This window comes from Triticum dicoccoides, chromosome 3A, assembly GCF_002162155.2.
Source record: "Triticum dicoccoides isolate Atlit2015 ecotype Zavitan chromosome 3A, WEW_v2.0, whole genome shotgun sequence".
NCBI classification, from domain to species: domain Eukaryota; kingdom Viridiplantae; phylum Streptophyta; class Magnoliopsida; order Poales; family Poaceae; genus Triticum; species Triticum dicoccoides.
The window spans coordinates 21321379-21329540 of record NC_041384.1 but is presented as its reverse complement, the minus strand read 5'-3'; positions in this window follow the sequence as shown (position 1 = coordinate 21329540).

The window sequence follows — 8162 nt, the reverse complement described above, 5'->3', positions numbered from 1 at the left end:
AGTTCGTGAGGTGTTGGCCCTCTCAAAAGCCAATAACCCCAAACTAGTCTTCCTTTGCGAGACTAGACAGGAGTCGTCGAGGATTGAGAAGTTACGTTGGAGGCTAGGCCTCAAGGGTTTCCATGGTGTCAGTAGTGATGGAAGAAGTGGTGGCTTGGCTCTCTTTTGGGATGAGTCGCTTGCTGTAACAATTCTGGATTCATGCAGTAGATACATTGATGTGAGCATTACAGAGGGGGGTACCGGTTTTCCTTGGAGAGGCACCTTTGTCTATGGCAAACCGAGAGTGGAGAATAGATATCGTATGTGGGATCATCTCTGTAGGCTTCGGGCTACTTCTACGGGACTGTGGTTGGTTTGTGGTGACTACAATGTAGCCCTGTGGCAAAATGAGCATTTGTCCCGGTCCATGCGCTTTGAATCCCAAATGGCGTCGTTCAGGGATTGTCTTCAGGTGTGTGAACTGGAGGATCTCGGTTTTTGCGGCATCCCCTTTACATACAACAATGGCCAGGCACTAGACCGAAACGTCCAAGTTCGTTTGGATCGGGCGTGTGCGGACGAAGCTTGGCGTGACTTGTTTCCGGCTGCGAGGTGCTCCACCTCGCAACGTTGTGCTCGGTTCACAGCCCCCTCTTGATTCAACTGGAAGGGGTGCAGGATAAATGACATAGGGCGTCGATGATGCGTTATGAAATAATGTGGGAACGTGATCCCACTTTGCCGGACACGATTGTTGGGAGTTGGAATAAGCATCGTCCACTCGGCAATCTTGGCTCGGTAGCAAAATCGTTGAAGGAGATGATGAAGGATCTGAAACAGTGGAGTAAAACACATTTTGGCAATGTCCTAAAAGATATCGAGTCTCTTCGATCACAGCTGGCTGAATTTCAGTTGTCTGGGGCTGACCGTGCTCTTATTAGATCTAAAATGGACCAGCTGGACGAGTTACTCTATAGGAAGGAGACGATGTGGCTCCAACGATCACGTATAACCTGGTTGAAGGAGGGCGAGCGCAACACAAAATACTTGCATCGCCGGGCAGTATGGCGAGCTCGACGAAACCTTATTCAGCGACTACAAAAAAATGATGGATCTTGGTGCAGCGTCCCAACGGACATGGAGCGGATGGCGCTCTCATATTTCAAGGAGATTTTTACAAAGGATCCCACCCTATCACCAGGGGAGGTGCTTGAGTGTATAGTCCCCGAGGTGACGAACGAGATGAATGAGTCTCTTTGTAAACCCTACTACGATATGGAAATTTCAGATGCCTTCTTTCAAATTGGCCCTTTAAAGGCCCCGGGATGTGATGGTCTCCCGGGAAGATTTTACCAGCGGAATTGGGCGACGTTGAAGAATGATATTGTGGCTGCGGTACAGGACTTCTTTATTACAGACATTATGCCCGATGGAGTTAATGACACGGCGATCATTCTAATTCCGAAGATTCCCCATCCAAAGGAACTAAAAGACTTCAGACCGATTAGCCTATGTAACATGGTGTATAAAGTTGTTTCTAAATTCATGGTGAACAGATTACGGCCTCTCCTAGCCGATCTTATCTCGGAAAATCAAAGCGCTTTTATTCTAGGGAGGCTCATATCTGATAATTCCACCATTGCCTTCGAGTGTATCCATCATATCCAGGAAGCAAACAATAATTCGCCCGCCTTATGTGCCTATAAGCTTGATCTATCCAAGGCCTATGATCAGGTGGATTGGGAGTTCTTGGAGAAGGCGCTAGCTAAATGGGGCTTTTCTCAGACCTGGATTTCACGCGTAATGGCATGTGTATCTTCGGTGAAGTACTCGGTAAATTTTAATGGCAAGTTATTGGAGGCGTTCACCCCCTCCGAGGGGCTCCATCAAGGTGATCCGCAATCCCCCTTTCTCTTCCTTTTTGTAGCTGATGCCCTTTCTGTTCTCATACAAAAGGCTACGAGGGAGGATGATCTCCAGGGGGTCAAAATCAGTAGAAGTGCACCAGACATTTCTCATATTCTGTTTGCGGGCGAGTCTCTCCTGTTTTTCCAAGCGACAGAGCAGCAGACAACTTTGGTAAAAGGTTTGTTGAACACGTATGCATCGACGACGTGACAACTTATTAATCTGTCGAAGTGTTTCATCCTCTTCTCGAATCACTGCCAGCCTAATGTGATACAGGAGGTAAAGACTGTATTGGAGATTACTCAGGAGGTTTTTGAACCAAAATACTTGGGCTTGCCGGTCCTGAAGGAAGAATGCATAAGGGTAGTTTTGAACTACTCAAGATCACTTGCGAAAGAGGCTTGTTGATTGGAGTGAGCAATATATGTCCTCGGGCAATAAGGAGATTCTAATCAAGGCCATTGCCCAGGCCATTCCTATGTATGTGATGAGCATTTTCAAGCTCCCAGCGTCGGTATGTGACGAGCTCACACGTATGATTCGCCAATACTGGTGGGGCGTTGAGAAGGGGAAGAGGAAGATGGCATGGATGAGCTGGGACAAGTTGAGGCTTCCCAAGTCCATGGGGGGTATGGGCTTTCGTGACATGATATCCTTTAATCAAGCTCTATTAGCTAAACAAGCGTGGAGGCTTCTGGACTCCCTCGATAGCCTGTTCTCAAGATTGCTAAAGGCTAAGTATTACCCACATGGCCAGTTATTGGACACTGTTTTCCCTAACAATGGTTCGGAGGTGTGGAAGGGAATTTTTACGGTCTTGAACTGGTTAAGAAAGGGGTAATTTGGCGTGTGGGAAATGGCACTTCAATACGTACATGGAGGGATCCGTGGATCCCGAAACCTGACTCCTTCCGGCCAATTACTCCTAAAAGGAACTGCAGACTAAATCGAGTGTCGGACTTCTTGGATGAAAATGGTGCTTGGAGAGCACACAGGCTGAATGAGTTTTTCTGGCCTATGGACGTGGTTCATATTCTAAAGATCAGAACTTCTCCTCGCCGACGAGGTGATTTTCTGTCTTGGGTCCCGAAAAAAGCGGCCTATTCACGGTCAAAAGTGCTTACAGGCTGGCTTCTCAGGAACACAACGCTGTCTTCACCAATGGATCATCTAGCACTAATCCGGACGGGGATCGCTCCTTGTGGAATCTCGTCTGAAAATCTGTTGCCCCACAAAAATGAAGATCACCGCTTGGAGGATTGTCACCGGTACCCTGGCCACACAAAAGTGCAAACAATATAGACATATATCAACGAGATCGACGTGCGCTCTTTGTGGTGTGGAGGAGGAGAGCACGTACCATGCGCTGCTAGCATGTACGCATGCGAGAATCCTGTGGGTGAACATGCGGCGTCGATGGCCATTACCGGCAGATGACATGCTCCTTGATTCTGGAAAAGAATGGCTTATCTCCTTACTAAGCAAGTGCACTACAGATGTGAGGGATATACTAATTATGCTGCTGTGGAGGATTTGGCAGATGCGGAATGACTTGATGCATGGGAAAGAGAGTACGCCAGTCCTCGCTAGTGTTGAGTTCCTAGACAGTTACTACAAGTCGATCAAACTGGCTGGGAGGTACTCAACAGATGAGATTTTAAAAGGCAAGATGATTGTCCTAGAGGCTACACCCTCCGCGAGCGTTGTCCGGCCGTCCACATCTCCATGGCCGGCGCCCGCTGCTGGGACGGTAGCTCTCTCGGTTGACGGATCCTTCCAAAAGGATGACGGTACGGCGGCTGCTGGTATGGTGCTAAGAAACTCAGAAGGTGCAATCTTTTTTGCATCCTATCGTTTTATTTTCCACTGCAATGACTCGCTGGAGGTGGAACTGCATGCGATAATGCAAGGTATGTCACTTGCTATACAACATTCGGACCTTCCGGTGGTGGTGCAGTCGGATTCTTCGGAAGCGTTATCTAGTCTGTCTAATAATGCACTTTGTAGATCAGCTTATGGCCACCTTGTGTTAGAGATCAAGGACTTGTTAGGTACTAGGGAGTTTTTTCCTTTAAAGATTCACCGTTCTCAGAATAGAGTTGCCGATCGACTCGCCCACTATAGCCGCACGGAGCATACTACTGCTGTGTGGTTGGGCTCAGTACCACCGTGTATTTAGGATTTGTGGCCTCAAGACTGTAACTCTATAATTTTGCAATAAAACTCCCTTTACTCCGAAAAAACACTAACATGGTTTGACTTTGACCAAATCTTATTAGTATCTCACATGCACGTACGTACGTCCATCTTTGTTAATGCAGCCTGCTTGCCAATCAATACGCATCACGAGCTAATTGTACTCCTACACAGAGTACAGGGCCGGTCGATTTATTTATTAGTCGTCGGAAATGGTGGCTGGGACTAGCCATTTTCAGCTATGCACATATGTCTGGAAAGTGACCCAAAGTGTATTTCCCATCGGTTCCTTCCTTTTCTAACTGCCCCAGAGCGAAAGGAGGCGACCCACGTTCCTTGGTTCCGTCGCCGGTCAGGCCTGTGGTTCCCTCCCTCTCTGGCGGCTGCTCCGGCGACGGGAGAGTGGGGAACCCCGGATCTGAGTCCTGGTGTGTAGATAGTGACAGGCTCTAGCTTACTGTCAGACAAGAACTCAAGGGAATTCCGAAACTTCTCACATTAATTTCAGAGAAATTGAACTAGGGTTCTTACAAGAAAAGGAAAGTAGGCCAACCACTCCAGTGGCGGATAGGGTTCAACCCCAATTTACATTCGATGCCTCTCCTCGTGGGATCTGAGGTCTTTTTAAAGGAGGAAAAGTTTACTGAAGGTAAAACTGCCTGACAGCGACATGAAAAGGTACAGTAAGTACACGCGTTACAGTGATTTGCTCACAGCCGACGGATGGAGATCGGACGATGCTCAGACGACGGCTTAAGTGACTACACTCCAGCAATGTGATGAGGATCTGACGGTCTATGGCTGTTGTTTGATGATGAACAGGTACAGGATATTCAGATAGCAGAGGAGGGCCTAACAAAACCCCCTTGAGAAGATCAGACTTGTCCTCAAGGCTGGAAATCAAGGAAGATCTTCTGGATGAACGCCGAGTCCTCCCAGGTGGCTTCTTCAGGAGGTAGGTTGACCCATTTGACCAACCGTCTGACCACAGGAATGGAAATATCACCTTGGGTTTTGGTACGAGTTTTCGTTCCAGCACTTCTTCTGGGTACATGAGTACTTGGCCTTGATCATCAACTAGTGGCAATTTCTTAGTGGGAATGACATGGGAGCCTATGTGCTGTTTTAGCTGGCTCGCATGGAATGTGTTGTGTAACTTACACCCTTCACGGACTAGCAGCTGATAGGCATGGTTGCCCACTTTCTTCAGAATTCTAAATGGCCCATAGTACTTGGAGTGTAGCTTGATATGTCTGTGAAGACTGAGAGAAGTGTGTCTATAGGTTGGATTTTTAAGTAGACCATGTCTCCCTCTTGGAATACTCTCTCCTTTCTCTTCTTATCAGCAAAGTGTTTCATCCTCTCTTGAGCTTTTTGCAGATTCTGTTTGATCACCTATTGTGCCAAGTTCTTGTTGAGCATCAGGTCAGGGTTGTCTTCACTCAGGAAATCAGGCAAGTTGGATTCACCGATCATTGGAGGTTTGAACCCATACAAAGCCTAGAAGGGTGTCATTTTCAATGAGGTATGGAAGGTAGTATTGTACCACCATTCAGCTAATGATAGCCAGGAATGCCACTTAGTGGGCTGCTGAAATGCCATGCATCTTAAATAAATTTCCAGGCATTGGTTCACTCTCTCAGTCTGTCCATCAGACTTTGGGTGATAGGAGGTGCTCATGTGGAGTTTAATTCCCAAGGTTTTCAAGAGCTTTTGCCATAGAGAACCGGTGAAAATTTTGTCTCTATCAGTCACAATCACACTGGGAAGGCCATGCAGTTTAAAGATATTGTCCGAGAACTTCCTGGCCACTTACTGCATAGTTATAGGGTGTTTCATGGAGAGGAAGTGGGCATATTTAGTAAATCTATCCACTACCACTAAGATCAAGTTCTTGTTTTCCGATACTGACAATCCCTCTACAAAGTCCATGCTAATGTGGCACCAAGCAAAATCTGGTATTGGTAGAGGTTGCAGCAGCCCATGGTAAGGAGTATTTTTAGATTTATTAATTTGACAGACAGGACATGCTTTGACAAAGGTGATAACATCTTGCTGCAGTCCGGACCAGTGGAACAAGAGGTGAATTCTTTGATAGGTGGCTCTTTCCCTAGAATGCCCCCTAGTTCAGACTTGTGAAATGTTTGAATTAAATCCTGTCGAAGAGCAGTGTTATTGCCAATGTCATTCTGTTCTTGTATCTGAGGATGCCATGTTTAAAAGTGTAGTGGGGATGGGCTTGATCATCCACAGCTAGTTCAGCTATAATATCCTTGTATTTAGGATCCATGGAGTAGGATTTGACCACTTCCGTAATCCAGAGGGGAACAACAGAGGTAGCAGTTAAAGAGCCCACAAACTGCCTTACTCGGGAAAGTGCATCAGCTGCCTTGTTCTCCCTGCCATTCTTGTACTCAATGGTGTAGTGGTAGCCCAGGAGTTTGACTAGCAACTTATGTTGTATGCCCTGTGTGAGTTTTTGTTCATGGATGTACTTCAAACTCTCCTGATCTGTTCGGATGATTAAAGAGGAGCCAGCAAAGTAGTGTTTCCACTTTTTCAGCGCTTCCAGAATCGCCATAGTTTCTTTGTCGTAAGTGCTCAGGGTTTGTGCTTTTGGCCCCAAGGATTTGCTCATATAAGCGATCGGTCTGCCCTCTTGCATGAGGACTGCACCAAGTCCATAGCCACTGGCATCAGCTTCAAGTACAAAGGGCTTGGTGTAGTTGGGAAGGGCCAGGACAGAGGCATCTGTCAGTCTTTGTTTGAGTTCCTGGAATGCTTGTTCTTGGGCAGAAGACCATAGGAACGAGTCTTTCTTAAGAGCATCAAAGAGAGGTCTGCCGACAATGCCATATCCTTGGATGAATCTTCCATAGTAACCAGCTAGTCCAAGGAAACCTCTGAGTTTCGTGATGTTAGAGGGGGCAGGCCAATTTGTTACTGCAGAAATTTTAGTGGGGTCGGTGGCCACTCCTTCAGCTTGGATTATGTGGCCCAAGTACTCTACTTTAGTCTGTCCAAATGAGCATTTGGCCAAGTTAACCGTGAGCTGGTTTTCTCTGAGTACTCTAAATACTTCTTTCAGATGTTCTTTGTGCTCCACTAGTGTTTCACTGAATACAAGGATGTCATCAAAGAATACTACCACAAATTTTCTGTTGTACTTGGCAAATAGGTAGTTCATGAGAGACTGGAAGGTAGCAGGGGCATTAGTGAGACCAAAAGGCATCACAATGTATTCATAGTGTCCCATGTGAGTGGAAAAGGCCGTTTTTGCCATATCTTCCGGTTTCATCCTTATCTGCTGATAACCACTCTTCAGGTCAATCTTGGAGAAGTATTTTGCTCCATGGAGTTCATCCAAGAGGTCCTCGATGACAGGGATAGTGTATTTATTTTTTATTGTCATGGCATTTAATTTTTTGTAATCGTTGCACAGCCTCCAAGTTACATCTTTTTGCTTTACCAGAATGGCAGGAGAAGAATATGGACTAGAACTGTGTTGGATGATGTGTCTCATCAATAGGTTGTTGATAATATCTTCTAGAGCATCCTTCTGGTGGTGTGGGAGTCTGTACGCTCTTTGGTTGACAATCTTGGCATCGGGAGCTAGAGGAATTGAGTGATCACAGAACCTTGCAGGAGGGAGAGTTGTTGGTTCTTTGAAGAGGTCTTCATTTTCCTGAATAATGGTCTGAATTTCAGGTGGGAAAACTGTTTCTGCTGCCGTATTTTTATCAGAAACAAGAGAGACTAATAACAGGGCTCCACACTCTGGTGGGTCGAGCAGTCTAGTGAAATTTAGAACTTCAGGTAGGTTGTCAACGGAGGGTAGTGTTTCATCTTTGAAGGTAAAGAATTGTCCATCTTGGCCAGTGATTTTCATTACCATAGAGATGAAGTTCATCTGCACCGGGTTGTATTTCTTCAACTAGTCAGTGCCTGGAATTATGTCATAGCCTTTGAGTTATAGGATTTTGAAGTCATCAGCAAATTCTTGTCCTTGGATGGTATAGGGGCAACTTTTGCATGTAAATTGTGTCCAAAGGACATCTCCATTTTCCACCTGGACC